The sequence below is a fragment of the Pan troglodytes genome, chromosome 9, assembly GCF_028858775.2.
Source record: "Pan troglodytes isolate AG18354 chromosome 9, NHGRI_mPanTro3-v2.0_pri, whole genome shotgun sequence".
Classification (NCBI taxonomy): domain Eukaryota; kingdom Metazoa; phylum Chordata; class Mammalia; order Primates; family Hominidae; genus Pan; species Pan troglodytes.
This window is the reverse complement of record NC_072407.2, coordinates 56,523,037-56,549,154: the sequence shown is the minus strand read 5'-3', so window position 1 is coordinate 56,549,154 and position 26,118 is coordinate 56,523,037.

The following is a 26,118-nucleotide window of genomic DNA, read 5'->3' as shown; positions in this document are numbered from 1 at the left end:
CCACTTCAGAAAGAAAAGAAGACCACAAAACAGAGAGATTAATTAGAAAATGGTAATAGGGAAGTTGCTGGAAAGGAGGCAGGACAATCTTGCAGTTCCTCCTCAGACAGAGAAGCATGTGAAGATGCACATAATAAATTTTTGCTCCAGGAACTACCACAGAAACATACCAGGAAAGCTGAGAGAATCCACGGATGCTTTGAAGGAATTGGACCACTGATGCCGACTCCCCGAGATGCTGAAAAACTGTGAGTCTACTTGCTTTCTCAGTAGGGAGACTGGTGGTATGCAGAAAGTTTACAGCCCTGGTAGTCAGCTGCCTGAAAATAGACTTGGTTCTGTTGTGAGGGCACAGTGGGAATGAGGCTGGCCTTTAGCACTGTGGGCTGCATGGGAGCAGGGTGAGGCCTGTAACTGCCAGCTTGCCCCACTTTCCTGGTGACCTGTATGACTCAGCAGAGGCAGCCATAATCCCTCTACGAACATAAATCCATTAGCCTTAGAACCACACTCCCATCCTCATAGCAGCCACAGCAAGCCTCACCCAAGGAGAGTCTGAACTCAGACACACCTAACCCTGTGCCCAACTGGTGGTCTTGCTCTACCCACAATGATTGCCAAAGAAAAAGAACATAAACTCCTGGGAGTTCTATGGCCCTTCCCACCACCTGAGGAACCTGAAAACTTAACCACGTGACCCTAGGGCAAGTTTGAATCCTCTCTATAGTGCCGTAGGCCTCAAAGCAGTCCAAATCTCCAATTGCAGATTCTACAAAAAGAGTGTTTACAAACTGCTCTATCAATAGGAACGTTCAACTCTGTGAGTTGAATGCAATCATCACAGAGTAGTTTCTGAGAATGCTTCTATGTAGTTTTTATGAGAAGATATTTCCTTTTCCACCACGGTCCTCAAAGCCCTCCAAATGTCCACTTGCAGATTATAGAAAAAGACTGTTTCAAAGCTGCTCTATCAAAGGGAAAGTTCAACTCTGTGAGGTGAATGCAAACATCACAAAGAAGTTTCTGAGAATGCTTCTGTTTAGTTTTAATGTGAAGATTATCCCGTTTCCAACGAAATCTTCAAAGAGGTCCAAATATCCACTTGCGGATCCCACAGACAGAGTGTTTGAAAACTGCTGTTCCTAAGGGAATCTTCAACTCTGTGAGTTGAATGCAATCATCAAAAAGAAGTTTCTGACAATGCTTCTCTCTAGTTTTTATGTGAAGATATTTCCTTTTCCACCACAGGCCTGAAAGCGCTCCAAATATCCACTTGCAGATTCTATGAAAAGAATATTTCAAAACTGCTCTATGAAAAGCGATGTTAAACTCTGTGACTCGAACACAAACATCACAAAGTAGTTTCTGAGAATGCTTCAGTTTAGTTTTCCTCTGAATATATTCCCGTTTCCAAAGAAAACTTCAAAGAGGTCCACATAACCACTTACAGATTCTACAAAAAGAGAGTTTCAAAATTGCTCAATCAAAAGGAGGGTTCAATTCTGTGACTTGAATGCAATCATCACAGAGAAGTTTCTGACAATGCTTCTCTTTAGTTTTTACGTGAAGATATACCCGTTTCGAAGGAAGGCCACACAGTGGTCCAACTATCCACTTGCAGATTCTACAAAAAGAGTGCTTCAAACCTGAACTATCAAAGGAAGGTTCAACTCTGTGAGTTGAATGCAAACATCACCAAGAAGTTTCTGAGAAAGTTTCTGTTTAGTTATGTGAAGTTTATCCCGTTTCCTAAGAAATCCTCAGAGAGGTCCAAATATCCACTTGCAGATTCTACAAAAAGTGTGTTTGGAACCTGCTCCATCAAAAGGAATGTTTAGTTTGGTGAGTTAAACTCAATCATCACAAAAAATTTTCTGAGAATGCTTCCATTTGGTTTTTATATAAAGTTATTTCCTTTTCTACCGAAGGCCTCAAAACAGTCCAAATCACCATTTGCAGATTCTACAAAAAGAGTGTTTACAATCTGCTCTATCAATAGGAATGTTCAACTCTGTGAGTTGAATGCAATAATCACTAAGTAGTTTCTGAGAATGCTTCTATCTAGTTTTTATGTGAAGATATTTCCTTTTCCACCACAGGCCTCAAAGCCCTCCAAATGTCCACTTGCAGATTCTAGAAAAAGAGTGTTTCATAGCTGCTCTTTCAAAAGGAAAGTTCAACTCTGGAAGTTGAATTGAAACATTGCAAAGTACTTTCTGAAAATTGCTCTGTTTAGTTTTTATGTGAAAATGATCCCGTTTCCAAAGAAATCTTCAAAGAGGTCCACATATCCACTTACAGATTCCAAAGAAAGAGAGTTTCAAAACGGTTCCATCAAAAGAATTGTTCACCTCTGTGACTTGAATGCAGTCATCACAGAAAACTTTCGGAGAATGCTTCTGTCTAGGTTTGATGTGAAGATATACCCGTTTCGAACAAAGGCCACAAAGTGATCCAAATATCCACTTGCAGATTCTACTAAAAGAGTGTTTCAAACCTGAACTATCAAAGGAAGGATCAACTCTGTGAGTTGAATGCACACATCACAAAGAAGTTTCTGAGAATGCTTCCATTTAGTTATTGGAAGTTTATCCCATTTCCAAAGAAATCCTCAGAGAGGTCCAAATATCCCCTTGGAGATTCTACAAAAAGTGTATTTGGAAACTGCAACATCAAAAGGAATGTTCAGCTCTATGAGTTAAACTCAATTATGACAAAGAATTTTCTGAGAATGCTTCCGTTTGGTTTTTATATGACGTTATTTCCTTTACTACCGTAGGCTTCAAAGCAGTCCAAACCTCCAATTGTAGATTCTACAAAAAGAGTGTTTACAAACTGCTCTATCAATAGAAATGTTCAACTCTGTGAGTTGAATGCAATCATCACAGAGTAGATTCTGAGAATGCTTCTATCTAGTTTTTATGTGAAGATATTTCCTTTGCCTTCACAGGCCTCAAAGCCCTCCAAATGTCCACTTGCCAGTCCTAGAAAAAGAGAGTTTCAAAGCTTCTCTATCAAAGAGAAAGTTCAACTCCGTGAGGTGAACGCAAACATCACAAAGAAGTTTTGGAGAATGCTTCTGTTTAGCTTTTATGTGAAGATTATCACGTTTCCAAAGTAATCTTCAAAGAGGTCCACATATCCACATACAGATTCTACAAAAAGAGAGTTTCAAAACTGCTCAATCAAAACGAGGGTTCAGCTCTGTGACTTGAATGCAATCATTACAGAGAAGTTTCTGAGAATACTTCTCTTCAGTTTTTACGTGAAGATATACCCGTTTCGAACAAAGGCCACAAGTGGACAAAATATCCACTTGCAGATTCTACAAAAAGAGTGTTTCAAACCTGAACTATCAAAGGAAGGTTCAACTGTGTGAGATGAATGCAAACATCACAAAGAAGATTCGGAGAATGCTTCCGTTTAGTTATGGGAAGCTTATCCCTTTTCCAACGAAATCCTCAGAGAGGTCCAAATCTCCACTTGCAGATTCTACAAAAAGAGTGTATCGAAACTGCTCTATCAAAAGGAATATTCAATACTGAGATGAATGCAATTATCACAAAGTAGTTTCTGAGAATGCTTCTATCTAGTTTTCATGTGACGATCTTTCCTTTTCCAACACAGGCCCCAAAGCCCACAAAACGTCCACTTGCACGTTCTAGACAAATATTGTTTCAAAGCTGCTCTATCAAAAGGAATGTTCAGCTCTTTGAGGTGAATGCATACATCACAAAGTAGTTTCTGACAGTGCTTCTGGTTAGTTTTTATATGTAGATATTCCCGTTTCCAACGAAATCTTCAAAGAGTTCCACATATCTACTTGTAGATTCTACAATGAGAGAGTTTCAAAACTGCTCTATCAAAAGGAGTGTCCAACTCTGTAAGTTGATATGCATTCATCACAGAGAAGTTTCTCAGAATGCTTCTGTCTAGTTTTGTTGTGAAAGTATACCCGTTTCGAAAGAAGGCCACAAAGTGGTCCAAATATCCACTTGCAGATTTTACAAAAGGAGTGTTTCAAACCTGAGCTATCAAAGAAAGGTTCAACACAGTGAGTTGAATGCAAACATCACAAAGAAGTTTCTGAGAATTCTTCTGGTTAGTTATGTGAAGTTTATCCTGTTTCCAGTGAAATCCTCAGAGAGGCCCAAATATCCACTTGCACATTTTTTAAAAAGTGTGTTTTGAAACTGCTCCAAAAAAAGGAATGTTCAGCTCTGTGAGTTAAACTCAATCATCACAAAGGATTTTCTGAGAATGCTTCTGTCTAGTTTTTATATGAAGTTATTTCCTTTACTACCATAGGCTTCAAGGCGGTCCAAATCTCCACTTGCAGATTCTACAAAAAGAGTGTTTCCAAAGTGCTCTATCAATAGGAATGTTCAACTCTGTGAGTTGAATGCAGTCATCACAAAGTAGTTTCTGAGAATGCTTCTATCTAGTTTTTATGTGAAGATATTTCCTTTTCCACCAATGGCCTCAAAGCCCTCCAAACACCTACTTGCAGATTCTAGAAAAAGAGTGTTTCATAGCTGCTCTTTCCACAGGAAAGTTCAACTCTGGAAGTTGAATACAGGCATCACAAAGAAGTTTCTGAGAATGTTCTGTTTAGTTTTTATGTGAAAATATTCCCGTTTCCGAAGAAATCTTCAAGGAGGACAGCATATCCACTTGCAGATTCTACAAAAAGAGAGTTTCAAAACTGCTCTATCAAAAAGAGTGTTCAACTCTTTGAGTTGAATGCAGTCATCACAGAGAAGTTTTGAAAATGCTTATGACTAGTTTTCATGTGAAGATAATTCCTTTTCCACCACAGGCCTCACAGCACTGCAAATGTCTCCTTGCAGATTCCACAAAAAGAGAGTTTCAAAACTGCTCTATCAAAAGAAAGATTCAGCTTTCTGAGTTGAATCACACATCTCAAAGAAGTTTCTGAGATTGCTTCTGTCTAGTTCTTATATGAAGATATTTCCATTACTAGCATAAGCCTCAAAGCGCTGCCAATGTCCAGTTGCAGATTATACAAAAATAGTGTTTCAAGACTGCTCTATAAGTAGGAAGTTTCAACTCTCAGAGCTGAAGCAGACCTCACAAGGAAGTTTCTGAGAATGCTTCTGTCTAGTTTTTGTGTGAAGTTATACCCGTTTCAAACGAAGGCCAGAAAGTGGTCTAAATATCCACTTACAGATTGTATTAAAAGAGTGTTTCAAACCTGATCTAAGAAAGGAAGGTTCAACTCTGTGAGTTGAATGCAAACATCACAAAGCATTTACAGAGAATGCTTCTGTTTTGTTTTGTGAAGTTTATCCCGTTTCCAGTGACATCCTGAGAGAAGTCCAAATATCCACTTGCAGATTCTAAAAAAAGTGTGTTTGGAAACTGCTCCAACCAAAGGAATGTTCAGCTCTGTGAGTTAAACTCAATCGTCACAAAGAATTTTCCGAGAGTGCTACTGTCTAGTTTTTATATGAACTTATTTCCTTTACTAGCATAGACCTCTAAGCGGTCCAAATCTCTACTTGCAGATTCTACAAAAGAGTGTTTCCAAACTGCTCTATCAAAAGAAATGTTCAACTCTGTCAGTTGAATGCAATCATCACAAAGCAGTTTTTGAGAATGCTTCTCTCTAGTTTTTATGAGAAGATATTTCCTTTTCCACCACAGTCCTCAAAGCCCTCCAAATATCCACTTGCAGATGCTAGAAAAAGAGTGTTTCAAAGCTGCTCTATCAAAGGGAAAGTTCAGCTCGGTGAGATGAATGCAAACATCACAAAGAAGGTTCTGAGAATGCCTGTGTTTAGCCTTTATGTGAAGATTATCCCGTTTCCAATGAAATCTTCAAAGAGGTCCAAACATCCTCTTCCGGATTCCACAGAAAGTGTGTTTCAAAACTGCTGTTTCAAAAGGAATCTTCAACTCTGTGAGTTGAATGCAATCATCACAAAGTAGTTTCTGACAATGCTTCTGTCTAGTTTTCATGTGAAAATATTTCCTTTTCCACCACAGGCCTGAAAGTGCGCCAAATGTCCACTTGCACATTCTATGAAAAGAATGTTTCAAAACTGCTCTACGATAAGCAATGTTAAACCTTGTGACTTGTACACAAACATCACAAAGAAGTTTCTGAGAATGCTTCAGTTTAGTTTTTATGTGAAGATATTCCTGTTTCCAAAGAAATCTTCAAAGAGGTCCACATATCCACTTGCAGATTCTATAAAAAGGGAGTTTCAAAACTGCTCAATCAAAAGGAATGTTCAACTCTGTGAGTTGAATGCAATCATGACAGAGAAGTTTCTGAGAATGCTTCTGTCTAGTTTTTATGTGAAGATATACCTGTTTCGAATGAAGGCCACAAAGTCGTCCAAATATCCACTTGCTGATTCTACAAAATGAGTGTTTCAAACCTGAACTATCAAAGGAAGTTTCAACTCTGTGAGTTGAATGCAAACATGACAAAGAAGTTTCTGAGAATGCTTCTGTTTAGTTATGTGAATTTTATCTAGTTTCCAATGAAATTCTCTCAGAGGTCCAAATACCCACTTGCAGATTCTACAAAAAGAATGTTTGGAAACTGCTCCGTCAAAAGGAATGTTCAGCTCTGTGAGTTAAACTCAATCATCACAAAGAATTTTCTGAGAATGCTTCTGTTTAGTTTTTATACCATAGGCCTCAATGCGGTCCAAATCTCCACTTGCAGATTCTACAAAAATAGTGTTTCCAAACTGCTCTTTCAATAGGAACGTTGAAATCTGTGAGTTGAATGCAATCACCACAAAATAGTTTCTGAGAATGCTTCTATCTAGTTTTTATGTGAAGATATTTCCTTTTCCACCACAGGCCTCAAAGCCCTCCAAATGTCCACTTGCAGATTCTTGAAAAATTGGGTTTCACAGCTGCTGTTTCAAAAGGAAATTTCAACTCCGGAATTTGAATACAAACAACACAAGTTAGTTTCTGTGAATGCTTCTGTTTAGTTTTTATGGAAGATGATCCTGTTTCCAAGGATATCTTCAAAGAGATCCACATATCCACTTGCAGATTCCACGGAAAGTGAGTTTCAAAACAGCTATATCAAAAGGAGTGTTCAACTCTGTGAGTTGAATGTAGTCATCACAGAAAAGTTTCTGAGAATGCTTCTGTGTAGTTTTAATGTGAAGATATACACGTTTGGAACGAAGGCCACAAATTGGTCCAAATATCCACTTGCAGATTCTACGAAAAGAGTGTTTCAAACCTTAACTATTAAAGGAAGTTCCAACTCCGTGAGTTGAATGCAAGCATCACAAAAAATTTTCTGAGAATGCTACTGTTTATTTATGTGAAGTTTATCCCGTTTCCAACGAAATCCTCAGAGTGGTAGAAATTTCCACTTGCAGATTTTGCAAAAAGTGTGCTTTGAAACTGCTGCATCCAAAGGAATGTTCAGCTCTGTGAGTTAAACTCAATCATCACAAAAATTTTCTGAGCATGCTTCTGTCTAGTGTTTATATGAAGTTATTCCGTTTAGTACTGTAGGCTGCAAAGCAGTCCAAATTTCCACTTGCAAATTCTTCAAAAAGAGTGTTTCAAAACTGATATATCAAAAGGAGTGCTCAACTTGTGAGATGAATGCAATCATCACAGAGAATCTTCTGTGAATGCTTCTGTCTAGTTTTTATGTGAAGATATACCCGTTTCAAACGAAGGCCACAAAGTGGTCCAAATATCCACTTACAGATTCTACAAAAACAGTGTTTCAATCCTGAACTATCAAAGGAAATTTCAACTCTGTGTGTTGAATGCAAGCTTCACAAAGATGTTGCTGAGAATGCTTCTGTTTAATTACGTCAATTTTATCCCTTTTACAGTGGAATTGTCAAAGCGGTCCAAATATCCACTTGCAGATTCTGCAAAACGTGTGTTTTGAAACTGCTCCATCAAAAGGAATGCTCAGCTCTCTGAGTTTCTGAGAATGCTTTTGTCAGGTTTTTACATGAAGTTATTTCCTATACTACCATATGCCTCAAAGCGGTCCAAATCTCCACTTGCAGATTCTACAAAAAGAGTGTTTAAAAACTGCTCTATCAACGGGAGTGTTCAACTCTGTGAGTTGAATGCAATCATCACAGAGAAGTTTCTGAGAATGCTTCTGTCTAGTTTTTTGTGAAGATATTTCCTTTTCCACCACAGGCCTCACAGCTCTCCAAATGTCTGCTTGCAGATTTTACAAAAAGAGAGTTTCAAATCTGCTCTATCAAAGGAAATGTTCAACTTTCTGAGTTGAATGCACACATCACAATGAAGTTTCTGAGAACGCTTCTGTCTAGTTTTTATATGAAGATATTTCCTTTTCTAGCATCGGCCTCTAAGCGTGCCAATGTGCAATTGCAGAATCTACAAAAAGAGTGTTTCAAGACTGCTATAACAAAAGGAACTTCCAACTCTCTGAGCTGAATGCAGAAATCACAAGGAAGTTTCTGAGAATGCTTCTGTCTAGTTTCTTTGTGAAGATATACCCGTTTCAAATGAAGGCCAAAAAGTGGTCCAAATATCCACTTGCAGACTCTACGAAAAGACTGTTTCCAACCTGCACTGTCAAATTAAGTTTCAACTCTGTTCATTGAATGCAAACATCACAAATAATTTTCTGAGAATGCTTCTGTTTAGTTATGTGAAGCTTATCCCATTTCCAACGAAATCCTCAAAGAAGTCCAAATATCCACTTGCAGATTGTACAAAAAGTGTGTTTTGAAACTGCTCCATCAAAAGGAGTATTCAGCTCTGTGAGTTGAACTCAGTCATCACAAAGAAGTTTCAGAGAATGCTTCTGTCTAGTTTTTATATGAAGTTATTTCCTTCACTACCGTAGGCCTCAAAGCAGTCCAAATGTCCACTTGTAGATTCTACAAAAAAAGTGTTAGAAAACTGCTCTATCAAAAGGAATGTTCAACTCTGTGGGTTGAATGCAATCATCACAAAGTGGTTTCTGATAATTCTTCTATCTAGTTGTTATATGAAGATATTTGCTTTTCCACCAGAGGCCACAAAGCCCTCCAAATGTCCACTTGCAGATTCTCGAAAAAAAGTGTTTCAAAACTGCTCAATCAAAAGGAATGTTCAACTCTGTGTGTTGAATGCAAACAACACAAAGCAGTTTCTGAGAATGCTTTTGTTTAGTTTTTATGTGAAGATTATCCCGTTTCCAACGAAATCTTCAAAGAGGTCCAAATATCCCCTTGCGGATTCTACAAAAAGAGTGTTTCAAAACTGTTGTTCCAAAGGGAATGTTCAACTCTGTGAGTTGAATGCAATCATCAGAGAGAATTTTCTGAGAATTCTTCTATCTTCTTTTTATGTGAAGATATTTCCTTTACCACCACTGGCCACACAGCACTCTTAATGTCTTCTTGCAGATTCTACAAAAAGAGTGTTTGAAATGTGAACTATCAAAGGAAGTTTCAACTCTGTGAGTTGAATGCAAACATCACAAAGAATTTTCTGAGAATATTTCCGTTTAGTAATTTGAAGTCTATCCGTGTTCCAACGAAATACTCAAAGAGGTCCAAATATCCACTTACAGATTCTACAAATGTGTGTTTCAAAACTATCTCATCAAGATGAATGTTCAACTCTGTGAGTTGAATTCACTAAACACAAAGAAGTTTCTGAGAATGCATCTGTCTAGTTTTTGTATGAAGATATTTCCTTTACTACCATAGGCCTCTAATTTGTCCAAATATCCACTTGCAGATTCTACAAGCAGAGTGTTTCAAAACTGCTCTGTCAAAAGGAACCTTCAACTCTGTGAGTTGAATGCAATCATCACAAAGAAGTTTCTGAGAATCCTTCTCTGTAGTTTTTATGGGAAGATATTTCCTTTTCCACCTCAGGCCTCACTGCCCTCCAAATGTCCACTTGCAGATTCTAGAAATAGATTGTTACAAAACTGCACTATCAAAAGTAATGTTCATGTCTGTGAGTTGAATGCACACATCACAAAGATGTTTCTGACAATGCTTCTGTCTGGTTTTTATGAGAAGATATTTCCTTTTTCACCATTGGCCTCAAAGCTCCCCAAGTGTCCACTTGCAGATTCTACAAAAAGGGTGTTTCAAAACTGCTCTATCAAAAGAAAGGTTCAACTCTGTGAGTTGAGTACACACATTGCAAAGTAGTTTCTGAGAATTCTTCCGTGTAGTTTTTATGTGAAGATATTCCAGTTTCGGACGAAGGCCTCAAAGTGGTCCCAATAACCAAATGCAGATTCTAAAAAAAGTGTTTCAAAACTTCTCTATCAAAAGGAGTGTTCAACTCAGTGAGTTTAATGCACACATCACAACGAATTTTCTGAGAATGCTTCTGTCTAGTGTTTTTGTGAACATATTTCCTTTTTCACAGTACGCCTCAAAGCGCTCCAAATGTCCACTTGCAGATTCCCAAAAAATAGTGTTTCAAAACTGATCTACCAAAAGAAAGGTTCAACTCCTTGAGTTGAATGCACAGATCATGAAGAAATTTCTGAGAATGCTTCTGTCTAGTTTTGATATTAAGATATACCCGTTTCCAACGAATTCCACATAGTAGTCAAATATCCACTAGCAGAATCTACAAAAGGGTATTTCAAAACTGCTCTATCTAAAGGAATATTCAACTATTTGGGTTGAACGCACACATCACAAAGAAGTTTCTGAGAATGCTTCCATCTAGTTTTTATGAGAAAATATTTCCTTTTTCTGCATAGGCCCCAAAGCATTCCAAATATCCACTTGCAGATTCTACCAAAACAGTGTTTCAAAACTGCTCTATCAAAAGGAATGTTCAACTCTGTGGGTTGAATGCACCCATCACAACGAAGTTTCTGAGAATGCTTCTTTCTAGTTTTTTGGGGAAGATATTTACTTTTTCAACACAGGCTTCAAAGCGTTCCAAATATCCACTTGCAGATTCCACAAAAATAGTGTTTCACAACTGCTTTACCAAAATAAAGGTTAAACTTTGTGAGTTGAAAGCACAGATCCCAAAGAAATTTCTGTGAATGCTTCTGTCTAGTTTCGATGTTAAGATATACCCGTTTCCAACGAATTCCTCAAAGCGGTCCAAATATCCACTTGCAGATTCTTCAAAAGGGTATTTCAAAACTCCTCTATCTAAAGGAATGTTCAACTCTGTGAGTTGAATGCACGCATCACAAAGAAGTTTCTGAGAATGCTTCTGTCTAGTTTTTATGTGAAGATATACTTGTTTCCAACGAATTCCACAAAGCTGTCCAAATATCCACGTGCAGATTCTACAAAAAGAGTGTTTTTAAACTGCTCTATCAACAGGAATGTTCAACTCTGTGAGTTGAATGCACTCATCACAAGGAAGTTACTGAGAATGCTTCCATCTAGTTTTCATGTTAAGATATACTCATTTCCAACAAAGTCCTCAAAGCGTTCATAATATCCAGTTGCAGATACTACAAAAAGAGTGTTTCAAAACTGCTGTAGCAAAGGAAAGGTTCAACTCTGTTAGGTGAGTGCACACATCACAAAGAAATTTCTGAGAATTCTACTGTCTAGTTTTTATGTGAAGATATTCCCTTTTTGAATGAAGTCGTCAAAGCGGTCCCAATATACAAATGCAGATTATACAAAAAGAGCGTTTCAAAAGTGCTGTATGAAAAGAAAGGTTCAACTCTGTGAGTTGAATGCACACATCACAAAGAACTTTCTGAGATTGCTTCTGTCTAGTTTTTATGTGAAGATATTTCCTTTTTCAAAATAGCCCTCAAGGTGCTCCAAATGCCCACTTACAGATTTTCCAAAAAAGTTTTCCAAATCTGCTCTATCAAAAGAAATGTTCAAGTCTGTGAGCTGAATGCACACATAAGAAAGGAGTTTGTGAGAATGCTTCTGTCTAGTTTCCATGTGAAGATGTTCCCGCATTGAATGAAGTCATCAAAGCAGTCCAAATATCCAAATGCGGATTCTCGAAAAAGAGTGTTTCAAAACTGCTCTATCAACAGGAGTGTTCAACTCTGTGAGGTGAATGCACACATTACAAGGATGTTTCTGAGAATGCTTCTGTATAGTTTTTATGTGAAGATATTTCCTTTTTCACTATAGGCCTCAAAGCGCTCCAAATGTCCAGTTGCAGATTATAAAAAAAGGGTGTTTCAAAACTGCTCTATCAAACGGAATGTTCAACTCTTTGAGTTAAATTCTCACATCACAAAGAAGTTTCTGAGAATGCTTCTGTCTAATTTGTATGCTAGGAAATTTCCGTTTCCAACGAATTACACAAAGGGGTCCAAATATCCACTTGCAGAATACACAAAAAGAGTGTTTCAAATCTGCTCTATCAAAAGGCATATTCAACTCTGTGATTTGAATGAACACATCACAAAGAAGTTTCTGAGAATGCTTCTGTCTTGTTTTTATATAAAGATATTTCCTTTTTCACCATAGGCCTCAAAGTGCTCCACATGTCCACTTGCAGATTCTACAAAAAGAGTGTTTCAAAACTGCTCTATCAAAAGAAAGGTTCAACTCTGTGAGTTGAATGCACACATCACAAAGAAGTTTCTGAGAATGCTTCTATCTCGTTTTTATGTGAGGATATTCCCGTTTCCAACGAAGTCTACAAAGCAGTCCAAATGTCCAATTGCAGATTCTACAAAAAGAGTCTTTCAAAACTGCTCTTTCAAAAGGAATGTTCAACTCTGGGAGTTGAATGCACACGTGACAAAGAAGTTTCTGAGAATACTTCTAACTAGTTTTTATGTGGAGATATTTCCTTTTTCACCATAGGCCTCAAAGTGCTCCACATGTCCACTTGCTGATTCTACAAAAAGAGTGTTTCAGAACTGCTCTATCAAAAGGAAAGTTCAATGCTTTTAGTTGAAAGCACAAATCAGAAAGGAATTTCTGAGAATGCTTCTGTCTAGTTTTGATCTTCAGATATATCCGTTTCCAACGAATCCCATGAAGCTGTCCAAATATCCACTTGCAGATTCTACAAAAGGGTGTTTCAGAACTGCTCTCTCTAAAGGAATGTTCAACTCTGTGAGTTGAATACACACATCTCAAAGAAGTTTCTTAGAATTCTTCTGTCTAGTTTTTATGAGAAGATATTTCCTTTTTCTCTACAGGCCTCAACACGCTCCAAAGGTCCACTTGCAGATTCCACAAAAGAGTGTTTCAAAACTGCTCTATCAAAACGAATGTTCAATTCCATGAGTTGAATGCACACCTCACAAAGAAGTTTCCGAGAGTGCTTCTGTCTAGTTTTTATGTGAAAATACTTTCTTTTTCACCATAGGCCTCAAAGTGCTCCATATGTCCACTTGCAGATTCTACAAAAAGAGTGTCAAAACTTCTCTATCAAAAGGAATGTTCAACACTGTGAGTTGAATGCACACATCACAAAAAAGTTTCTGAGAATTCTTCTGTCTAGTTTTTATGTGAACCTATTTCCTTTTTCACCATAGGCTTCAAAGCGCTCCAAATGTCCACTTGCAGATTCTACAAAAAGAGTGTTTAAAAACTGCTCTATCAAAGTGATTGTTGAACTCTGTGAGTAGAATGCACACATCACAAAGAAGTTTCTGAGAATGCTTCTGTCTAGTTTTTATGTTAAGATAGTCCCGTTTCCAACGAATTACACAAAGCAGTCCAAATATCCACTTGCAGATCCTACAGAAAGAGTGTTTCAACACTGCTCTATAAAAAGAAATATTCAACTCTGTGAGTTGAATGCAAACATCACAAATAAATTTCTGAGAATGCTTCTGTCTAGTTTTTATGTGAAGAATATTTCCTTTTTCACCTTAGGCCTCAAAGCGCTCCACATGTCTACTTGCAGATTCTACAATAAGAGGGTTTCAAAACTGCTCTATCTAAAGAAATATTCAACTCTGTAAGTTGAATACACACATCACAAAGAAGTTTCTGAGAGTGCTTCTGTCTAGCTTTTATGTGAAGGTATTTCCTTTTTCACCACAGGCCTCCAAGCACTCCAAATGTCCACTTGTGGATTCTACAAACAGAATGTTTCAAAATTGCTCTATCAAAAGAAAGGTTCAACTCTGTGAGTTGAATGAATACATCACAAATAAATTTCTGAGAATGTTTCTGTCTAGTTTTTATGTGAAGATATTGCCGTTTCCAATGAAGTGCTCGAAGCGGTCAAATTATCCAGTCGTAGATTCTACAAAAAGAATGTTCCAAAACTACTCTATCAAAAGAAAGATTCAACTCTGTGAGTTGAATGCACACATCACAAAGGAGTTTCTGAGAATGCTTCTGTGTAGTTTTTACGTGAAGATATTACCTTTTTCACCATTGGACACAAAGCACTTTAAATGACCACTTGCAGATTCAACAAAAAGAGTGTTTCAAAACTGCTCTATCAAAAGAAAAGGTTCTATTCTGCGAGTTGAATGCACACATCACAAAGAAGTTTCTGAGAATTCTTCTTTCTAGCTTTTTGTCAAGATATAGCCGTTTCCAATGAATTGCTCAAAGCGGTCAAAATGTCCAGTAGCAGATACTACAACAAGAGTTTTTCAAAACTACTCTATCAAAAGGAATGCTAAACTCGGTGAATTGAATGCACACATTACAAAGAAGTTTTTAAGAATCCTTCTGTCTAGTTTTTATGTGATTATATTTCCTTTTCCAATATTGGTCTAAAAGTGTTCAAAATGTCTAGTTGCAGATTCGACAAAAAGAGTGTTTCAAAACTGCTCTATCCAAAGAAAGATTCAACTCTGTGAGTTGATTGCATACATAACAAAGATGTTTCTGCGAATGCTTCTATCTAGTTTTTATGTGAAGATATTTCCTTTTTCACCAAAGACCTCAATGTGCTCCAAATGTCCACTTGCAGATTCTACAAAAAGAGTGTTTCAGAACTGCTCTATCAAAAGTAGGGTTCAACTCTGTGAGGTGAATGCACAAATCACAAAGAAGTTTGTGAGAATGCTTCTGTCTAGTTTTTATGTGAAAATATTTCCGTTTTCACCATAGGCCTCAAAGCACTCCATATGTCCACTTGCAGATTCTACAAAAAGAATGTTTCAGAACTTCTGTATCAAAAGGAATGTTCAACTCTGTGAGTTGAATGCACACATCACAAGGAAGTTTCTGAAAATGCTTCGGTGTAGTTTTTATTTGAAGATATTCCTGTTTCCAATGAATTCCACAAAGCGGTCCAAATATCCACATGTAGATTCTACAAAAAGAGTGTTTCAAAACAGCTCTATCAAAAGATAGGTTCAACTCTGTGAGTTGAATGCATACATCCAAAGAAGATTCTGAGAATGTTTCTGTCTAGTTTTTATGTAAAGATATTCCCGTTTTCAATGAATTACACAAATCGGTCCAAATATCCACTTGCAGATTCTACAGAAAGAGTGTTTCCAAACTGCTCTATCAAAAGGAATGTTCAACTCTGTGTGTTGAATGCACACATCATAAAGAAGTTTCTGAGAATGCTTCTATCTAGTATTTATGTGAAGATATTGCCTTTTTCACCATAGGCCTCAAAGCGATACACATGTCCACTTGCAGATTCTATAAAAAAAGGTTTCAAAACTAATCTATCAAAAGGAATGTTGAACTCCGTGAGTTGAATGCACTCATCACAAAGAAGTTTCTGAGAATTCTTCTGTCTAGTTTTTTGTGAAGATATACCCCTTTAAAACGAATTCCACAAGGCGGTCCAAATATCCACATGCAGATTCTACAGAAAGAGTCTTTCTAAACTGCTCTCTCAAACGGAATGTTCAACTCTATGAGTTGAATGCACTCATCAGAAGGATGTTACTGAGAATGCTTCTGTCTAGTTTTTATGTTAAGATATAACCGTTTCCAATGAAGTCTTCAAAGCAGTCATAATATCCACTTGAAGATTCCACAAAAAGAGTGTTTCAAAACTGCTCTCTGATAAGAAATGTTCAACTCTGTGAGATGAATGCACACATCACAAAGAAGGTTCTCAGAATGCTTCTGCCTTGTTTTTATGTGAAGATATTTCCTTTTTCACCACAGGCCTCCAAGCGTTCCAAATGTCCACTTGTAGATTCTACAAAAAGAGTGTTTCAAAACTGCTCTATCAAAAGAAATCTTCAACTCTGTGAGTTGAATGCACATATCACAAAGAAGTTTCTGAGAATGCTTCTGTCTAGTTTTTATGTGATGATATTTCCTTTTTCAACATAGGACTCAAAGTCCTCCAAATGTCCACCTGCAGATTCTACAAAAAGAGTATTTCAAAACTGCTCTATCAAAGGGAGTGTTCAACTCTTTGAGTTGAATGCACTGATCACAAAGAAGTTTCTGAGAATGCTTCTGTCTAGTTTTTACGTAAAGATATTTCCATTTTCACCATAGGCCTCAAAGCTCTCCAAATGTGCAATTGCAGATTCTACAAAAATACTGTTTCAAAACTGCTCTACCAAAATAAAGGTTTAACTCTGTGAGTTGAATGAACAGATCACAAAGAAATTTCTGAGAATGTTTCTGTCTAGTTTTGATGTTAAGATATACCCGTTTCCAACAAATTCCACAAAGGCGTCCAAATATCCACTTGCAGATTCTACAAAAAGAGTGTTTCAAAACTGCTCTGTTAAAAGGAATGTTCAACTTTGTTAGTTGAATGCACACATTTTAAATAATTTTCTGGGAATTCTTCTGTCTATTATTTGTTAGAAGACATTTTCTTTTTCACCACAGGCCTTTAAGTGCTCCATATGTCTACTTGCAGATTCTACAAAAAGAGTGTTTGAATACTGCTTTACAAAAGGAATGTTCAATTCTGTGAGTTGAATGCACACTTCACAAGGAAGTTTCTGAGAATGCTTCTGTCTAGTTTTTATGTGATGATATTTCCTTTTTCAACATAGGTGTCTGAGCGCTCCAAATGTCCACTTGCAGATTCTACAAAAAGAGTGTTTCAAAACTGCTCTATCAAAAGAAAGTTTCAACCCTGTGAGTTGAGTGCACACATCACAATGAAGTTTCTGAGAATGCTTATGTGTAGTTTTTATGTCAAGATATTTCCTTTTTCACAAGAGGCTTCAAATCGCTCCAAATATCCAATTGCAGATTCTAAAAAAAGAGTGTTTCAATACTGCTGTATCAAAAGGAATGTTCATGTGTGTGAGTTGAATGCACACATCACAAAGAAGTTTCTGAGAATGCTTCTGTCTAGTTTTTATGTGAAGAAATACCCGTTTCCAATGAATTCCACAAAGTGGTCCAAATATCCATGTACAGATTCTACAAAAAGAGTGTTTAAAAACTGCTACATCAAAAGGAGTGTTCAACTCTCTGAGTTGAATGCACAAATCGTGAAGAATTCTCTGAGAATGCTTATGTCAAGTTTTTATGTGAAGATATTTCCTTTTTCATCATAGGTCTCAAGGTGCTCCAAATGTTCACTTGCAGATACTACAAAAAGAGTGTTTCAAAACTGCTTTATTAAAAGAAAGTTTCAAATCTGTGAGATGAATGCACATATCACAAAGAAGTTTGTGAGAATGCTTTTGTCTATTTTTTCTGTGAAGATATCCCCGTGTCCAACGAAGTCCTCAAAGTCATCCAAATATCCACTTGCAGATTCTACAAAAAGAGTGTTTCAAACTGCTCTATTAAAGGGAAACTTCCACTCTTTGAGTTGAATGCACACATCACAAAGAATTTTCTGAGAATGCTTCTATCTAGTTTTTATGTTAAGATATTCCCGTTTCCTATGGATTACACAAAGCAGCCCAAACATCCACTTGCAGATTCTACGAAAACAGTTCTTCAAAAGTGCTCTAACAAAATGAATGCTCAGCTCTGTGAGTTGAATCCACACATCACAAAAAGTTTCTGAGAATACTACTGTTTAGTTTTCATATAAAGATATTTCCTTTTTTCACCATAGCCCTCAAAGCACTCCAAATGTCCACTTGCACATCCATATAAAACGGTGTTTCAAATCTACTCTATCAAAAGAAGGGTTCAGCTCTATGAGTTGAATGCACACATCACAAAGACGTTTCTGAGAATGCTTTTCTGTTGTTTTTATATAAAGATATTCCCATTTCCAACGAGGGCCTCAAAGTGATCCAAATATCCACATGCAGATCCTACAAAAAGTGTGTTTCAAAACTGCTCTATCAAGAGGAATGTTCAACTCTGTGAGTTGAATGCACACATCACAAAGAAGTTTCTGAGAATGCATCTGTCCAGTTTGTATGCGAAGATATACCCGTTTTCAATGAATTCCTAATCGCCGTCCAAATATCCACTTGCAGATTCTGCAAAAAGTGGGTTTCAAACCTGCTCTATCAAAAGGAATGTTCAGCTCTGTGAGTTGAATGCAAACCTCACAAAGAAGTTTCTGAGAATGCTTCTGTCTAGTTTTTATGTGAAGATATTTCCTTTTTCAATATAGGCCACAGAGCGCTCCAAATATCCACTTGCAGATTATACAAAAAGTGTGTTTCAATACTGCTCTATCAAAAGAAAGTTTGAACTCTATGAGTTGAATGCACGTGTCACAAAGTAGTTTCTGAGAAGGCTTTTGTGTAGTTTTTATATGACGATATACCCGTTACCAACAAAGCCCTCAAAGCGATCGAAATATTCGCTTGCAGATTCTACAAAAAGAGTGTTTCAGTACTTCTTTATCAAAAGGAATGTTCAACTCGGTGTGTTGAATGCACTCATCACAAAGAAGTTTCTGAGAATGCTTCTGTCTAGTTTTTATGTTACGATATTTCCTTTTTCAGCATAGGCCTGAAAGCGCTCCCAATGTCCACTTGCAGATTCTACAGATAGAGTGATTCAAAACTGCTCTATCAAGAGAAATATTCAACTCTGTCAGTTGAATGCACACATCACAAAGAAGGTTCTGAGAATGCTTCTGTCTTGTTTTTATACGAAGATATTCCTGTTTCAAACAAAGGACTCAAAGCGGTCCAAGTATCCACATGCAGATTCTACAAAAAGAGTGTTTCAAAACTGGTCTATCAAAACGAATGTTCAACTCTGTGAGTTGAATGCACACATCACTAAGAAGTTTCTGAGAATGCTTCTGTCTAGTTTTTATGTGAAGATATTTCCATTTTCACCATCGGCCTCAAAGCGCCCCAAATGTCCACTTGCAGATTCTTCAAATAGAGTGTTTCAAAACTGCTCTATCAAAAGGAATGTTCAACTCTGTGAGTTGAATGCACAGATCACAAAGAAGTTTATGAGAATGCTTCTGTATAGTTTTTATGTTAAGATATACCCGTTTCCAACGAATTCCAAAAGTGGTACCAATATCCACTTGCAGATTCTACAAAAAGAGTGTTTCAAAACTGCTCTATCCAAAGAAAGTTTCAACTCTGTGTGTTGAATGCACACATCACAATGAAGTTTCTGAAAATGCTTCTGTGTAGTTTTTATGTGAAGATATTTCCTTTTTCACAAGAGTCCTCAAATCGCTCCAAATATCCACTTGCAGATTCGACAAAAAGAGTGTTTGAAAACTGCTGTACCAAAAGGAATGTTCACGTGTGTGAGTTGAATATACACATCACAAAGAAGTTGCTGAGAATTTTTCTGTATAGTTTTTATGTGAGGAAATACCCATTTCCAATGAATTCTACAAAGTGGTCCAAATATCCACGTGCAGATTCTACAAAAAGAGTGTTTCAAAACTGCTCTATCAAAAGGAGTGTTCAACTCTGTGAGTTGAATGCACACATCACAACGACGTTTCTGAGTATGCTTCTGTCTAGTTTTTATGTGAAGATATTTCCTTTTTCACCGTAGACATCAAAGCTCTCCAAATGACCGCTTGCAGATTCTACAAAAATAGTGTTTCAAAACTGCTCAAAAAAATAAAGGTTCAACTCTGTGAGCTGAATGCACAGATCACAAAGAAATTTCTGAGAATGCCTCCGTGTAGTTTTGATGTTAATATATATGTTTCCAATGACTTCCACAAAGCGGTCAAAATATCCACCTGCAGTTTCTACAAAAACGTGTTTAAAACTGCTCTATTGAAAGGAACGTTCAACTCTGTGAGTTGAGTGCACACTTCACAAAGAAGTTTCTGTGAATGCCTCAGTCTAGTTTTTATGAGAAGATATTTCCTTTTTCACCATAAGCCTCAAAGTGCTGTAAATGTCCTCTTGCAGATTCTACAAAAAGAGTGTTTGAAAACTGTTCAGCAAAAGAAAGTTTCCACTCTGTGAGCTGAATGCACCCATCACAAAGAAGTTTCTGAGAATGCTTATGTCCAGTTTTTATCTGGAGATGTTACTTTTTTCACCACAGTCCTCCAAGTGCTCCAAATGTCCACTTGTAGATTCTACAAAAAGAGCGTTTCAAAACTGCTCTACCAAAAGGAAGATTCAACTCCGTGAGTTGCATGCACAGATCACAAAGTAGTTTCTGAGAATGCTTCTGTCTACTTTTTATGTGATGATATATCCGTTTCCAACGAATTGCTCAAAGTGGTCCAAATATCCACTGGCAGATACTACAAAAAGAGTGTTTCAAAACTACTCTATCAAATGGAATGCTCAACTTGGAGAATTGAATGAACACATTACAAAGATTTTTCTGAGAATACTTCTGTCTAGTTTTTATGTGATGATATTACCGTTTTCAATACTGGCCTCAAAGCACTCCAAATGTCTTGTTGCAGATTCTAGAAAAAGAGTGTTTCAAAACTGCTCTATCAAAAGGAACGTTCAACTCTGTGAGTTGAATGTGCACATCACAAAGAAGTTTCTGAAAATGCTTCTGTCTAGTTTTTATGTAAAGATATTTCCTTTTTCACCATAGTCATCAATGTGCTCTTAATGTCTACTTGCAGATTGTACAAAAAGACTGTTTCAAAACAGCTCTATCAAAGGGAATGTTCTACCCTGTGAGTTGAATGCACACATCACAAAGAAGTTTCTGATAAAGCTTCTGTCTAGTTTTTATGACAAGATATTTCCTTTTTCACTATAGACCTCAAGGTGCTCCAAATGTCCCCTTGCAGATACTACAAAAAGGGTTTTTCAAAACTGATCTCTCAAAAGGAATGTTCAACTCTGTGAGTTGAATGCACACATCACAAAGAAGTTTCTGAGAATTCTTCTGTCTAGTTTTTATGTGAAGATATTTCCTTTTTCACCATAGGCCACAAAGCGCTCCAACTGTCCACTTGCAGATTCTACAGAAAGAGTGTTTCAAAACTGCTCTATCAGAAGAAATGCTCAACTATGCGAGTTGAATGCACACATTAAAATGAAGTTGCAGAGAATGCTTCTGTGTAGTTTTTATGTGATCATATTTCCTTTTTCAATATTGGCCTCAAAGCACTCAAAATGTCTATTTGCAGGTACTACAAAAGAGTGTTTCAAAACTGCTCTATCAAAAGAAAAGTTCAACTCTGTGAGTTGAATGCACACGTCACAGAGAAGTTTCTGAGAATGCTTCTGTCTAGTTTTTATGTTAAGATATTTCTGTTTTCACAATAGGCCTCATTGTGCTCCAAATGTCCACTTGCAGATTCTACAAAAAGAGTGTTTCATTACTGCTCCACCAAAAGGAATGTTCAAGCCTGTGAGTTGAATGCACACATCACTATGAAGTTTCTGAGAAAGCTTCTGTCTAGTTTTTATGAGAAAATATGTCCTTTTTCACCATAGGCCTCTAGGCACTCCAAAGGTCCACTTGCAGATTCTACAAAAAGAGTGTTTCAAAACTCGTCTATCAAAAGGAATGTTAAACTCTGTGAGTTGAATGCACAATCCAAAGAAGTTTCTGAGCATGCTTCTGTCTAGTTTTTATGTTAGGATATTCCTGTTTCCAATGAATTACACAAATCGCTCCAATTATCCACTATCAGACTATTCAGAAAGAGTGTTTCAAAACTGCTATCTCAAAAGAAATGTTCAACTCTGTGAGTTGAATGCACATATCACAAAGAAGTTTCTGAGAATGCTTCTGTCTAGTTTTTATGTGAAGATATTTTCTTTTTCACCATAGGCCTCAAAGCGGTCCACATGTCCACTTGCAGATTATACAAAAAGAGTGTTTCAAAACTGCTCTATCAGAAGAAATGCTCAACTCTGTGAGTTGAATGCACACATCAGAATGATGTCTCTGAGAATGCTTCTGTGTAGTTTTTATGTGATGATATTTCATTTTTCAATATTGGCCTCAAAGCACTCAAAATGTCTAGTTGCAGATTCTACAAAAAGTGTTTCAAAACTGCTCTATCAAAAGAAAGGTTCAACTCTGTGAGTTGAATGCACACATCACAAAGAAGTTTCTGTGAATGCTTCTGTCTAGTTTATATGTAAAGATATTTCCTTTTTCTCCATAGGCCTCATTGTGCTCCAAATGTCCACTTGCAGATTCTACAAAAAGAGTGTTTCAAAACTGCACTATCAAAAAGAATGTTCAAGCCTGTGAGTTGAATGCACACATCACTAAGAAGTTTCTGAGAAGGCTTCTGTCTATTTTTTTATGAGAAGATATTTCCTTTTTCACCATAGGCCTCAAGGCCCTCCAAATGTCCACTTGCAGATTCTATAACAACAGTGTTACAAAACTGCTCTATCAAAAGAGTATTTCAACTCTGTGAGTTGAATGCACACATCACAATGAAGTTTCTGAGAATGCTTCTGTTCAGTTTTTATGTGAAGATATTTCCTTTTTCCCAATAGGCCTCAAATCACTGCAAATATGCAGTTGCAGAATCTACAAAAGAGTGTTTCAAAACTGCTGTATCAAAGGAATGTTCATCTGTGTGAGTTGAATGCACACATCTCAAAGAAGTTTCTGAGAATGCTTCTGTCTAGTTTTTTATATGAGGATATACACCTTTCCAACTAATTCCACAAAGCGGTCCAAATATCCATGTGCAGATTCTGCAAAAAGAGTGTTTCAAAACTGCTCTATCAAAAGGAATGTTCAACTCTGTGATTTGAAAGCACACATCATAAAGAAGTCTCAGAGAATGCTTCTGTCTAATTTTTATGTGAAGTTATTTCCTTTTTCTCCGTAGGCCTCAAAGCACTCCAAATGTCCACTTGCAGATATTACAACAAGAGTGTTACAAAACTGCTCTATCAAAAGAAAGGTTCAACTCTATTAGTTGAATGCACACATCACAAAGAGGTGTCTGAGAATGTTTCTGTCTGGTTTTTATGTGAAGATATTTCCCTTTTCACCATAGGCCTCAAAGCGCACCAAATGTCCACTTGCAATTTCTACAAAAATAGTGTTTCAAAACTGCTCTACCAAAAGAAAGGTTCAACTCTATGAGTTGAAAGCACAGGTCACAAAGAAATTTCTGAGAATGCTTCTATCTAGTTTTGATGTTAAAATATACCCGTTTCCAACGATTTCCACAAAGTGGTCCAAATATCCACTTGCAGATTCTTCAAAAGGGTATTTCAAAACTACTCTATATAAAGGAATGTTCAACTCTGTGAGTTGAATGCACACATAACAAAGAAGTTTCTGAGAATGCTTCTGTCTAGTTTTTATTAGAAGATATTTCCTTTTTCACCTTAGGCCTCAAAGCCCTCCAAATGTCCACTTGCAGATCCTACAAAAAGAGTGTTTCAAAACTGCTCTATCAAAAGGAATGTACAACTCTGTAAGTCGAATGCACTCCTCACAAAGAAGTTTCTGAGAATCCTTCTGTCTAGTTTTTCCGTGAAGATATAACCGTTTCCAATGAATTCCACAAAGCATTCCAAATATCCAAGTGCAGATTCTACAAAAAGAGTGTTTCACATCTGCTCTATCAACAGGAATGTTCAACTCTGTGAGTTGAATGTACACAACACAAAGAAGTTTCTGAGAATGCTTTTATCTAGTGTTTATGTGTCGATATTTGCTTTTTCACCATATGCCTCAAAGCGCTCCATATGTCAAATTGCAGATTCTACAAAAAGAATGTTTCAAAACTGCTCTATAAAAAGCAATCTTCAACTCTGTGTGTTGAATTCACTCATCACAAAGAGGTTTCTGAGAATGTTTCTGTTTAGTTTTTATGAGGATATACCCGTTTCCAACGAATTCCAGAAAGCAGTCCAAATATCCATGGGCAGATCCTACAAAAAGACTGTTTCAAAACTACTCAATCAAAAGGAATGTTGAAATCTGTGAGTTGAATGCACACATTACAAAGAAGTTTCTGAGAATGCTTCTGTCCAGTTTTTATGAGAAGATAATTCTTTTTCATCATTGGCCTCAAAGTTTTCCAAATATCCACTTGCAGATTCTACAAAAATAGTGTTTCAAAACTGCTCTATCAAAGATAGTTTCAACTCTGTGAGTTGAATGGACAGATCACAAAGGAATTTATGAGGATGCTTCTGTCTAGTTTTGATGTTAAGATATACCCGTTTCCAACGAATTCCACATAGCGGTCCAAATATCCACGTGCAGATTCTACAAAAGGTTGTTTCAAAACTGCTCTATCTAAAGGAATGTTCAACTTTGTGAGTTGAATGCACACATCACAAAGAAGTTTCTCAGAATGCTTCTGTCTAGTTTTTATGAGAAGATATTTCCTTTTTCACCATAGGCCTCAAAGCGCTTCAAATTTCCTCTTGAAGATTCTGCAAAAAAAAAACAGTGTTTGAAAACTGCTGTATCGAAAGAAAAGTTCAACGCTGTGAGTTGAATGCACACATCACAAAGAAGTTTCTGACAATGCTTCTGTCTAGTTTTTACGTGAAGATATTACCATTTCCACCAAAGGCCTCAAAGAGGTCTAAATATCCACTTGCAGATTCTCCAAAAAGAGTTTTTCAAAACTGCTCCATCAAAAGGAATGTTCAACTCTATGAGTTGAATGCACACATCACAAAGAAGTTTCTGAGAATGCTTCTGTCTAGTTTTTAGGTGAAGACATTCCATTTCCAATGAAGCCCTCAAACGGTCCAAATATCCACTTGCAAATCGTTCAAAAAGAGTGTTTCAATACTTCTCTATGAAAAGAAATGTTGAACTCTATGAGTTGAAAGCACACATCATAAAGAAATTTCTGAGAATGCTTCTGTCTAGTTTTTATGTGAAGATATTTCCTTTTTCACCAAAGGCCTCAAAGCTCTACAAACATACACTTTCAGATTCTACAAAAGGATTGTTTCAAAACTGCCCTATCAATAGAAATTTTCATCTCTGTGAGTTGGATGCATACATCACAAAGAAGTTTCTGAGAATGCTTCTGTCTAGTTTTTATGTGAAGATATTTCATTTTTCACAGTATGCCTCAAATTGCTGCAAATATCCACTTGCAGATTCTACAAAAAGAGTGTTTCAAAGCTGCTCTATCAAAAGGAGTGTTCAACTCTGTGAGTTGAATACACACATCACTACGAAGTTTCTGAGAATTCTTCTTTCCAGTTTTTATGTGAAGTTATTTCCTTTTCCACCATAGGCCTGAAAGCGCTCCACGTGTCCACTTGCAGATTCTACAAAAATAGTGTTTCAAAACTGCTCTATCAAAAGAAAGTTTCAACACTGTGAGTTGAATGCACACATCACAAAGAAGTTTCTGAGAATGCTTCTGTCTAGTTTTTATTTGGAGGTATTTCCTTTTTCACCATAGGCCTCAAAGCGCTCAATATGTCCACTTCAGATTCTAAAAAAAGAGTGTTTCAACAGTTCTCTATCAAAAGGAATGTTCAGCTCTGTGAGTTGAATGCACAGATCACAAAGAAGTTTCTGAGAATGCTTCTGTCTACTTTTGATGTTAGGATGTAGCCGTTTCCAATGAATTCAACAAAGCACTCCAAATATCCACATGCAGATTCTACAAAAAGAGTGTTTCAAAACTGCTCTATCTAAAGGAATGTTCAATTCTGTGAGTTGAATGTAGTCATCACAAAGAAGTTTCTGAAATTCTTCTGTCTAGTTTTTATGAAAAGATAATTCCTTTTTCACCATAGGCCACAAAGTTCTCCAAATGTTCACTTGCAGATTCTACAAAAAGAATTTTTCAAAATTGCTCTATCAAAAGGAGTGTTCAATTCTGTGAGTTGAATGCACATATCACAAAGATGTTTCTGAGAATGCTTCTGTCTAGTTTTTGTGTGAAGATATTTCGTATTTCACCATTGGCCTCAAAGTGCTCCAAATGTCCACTTGCAGA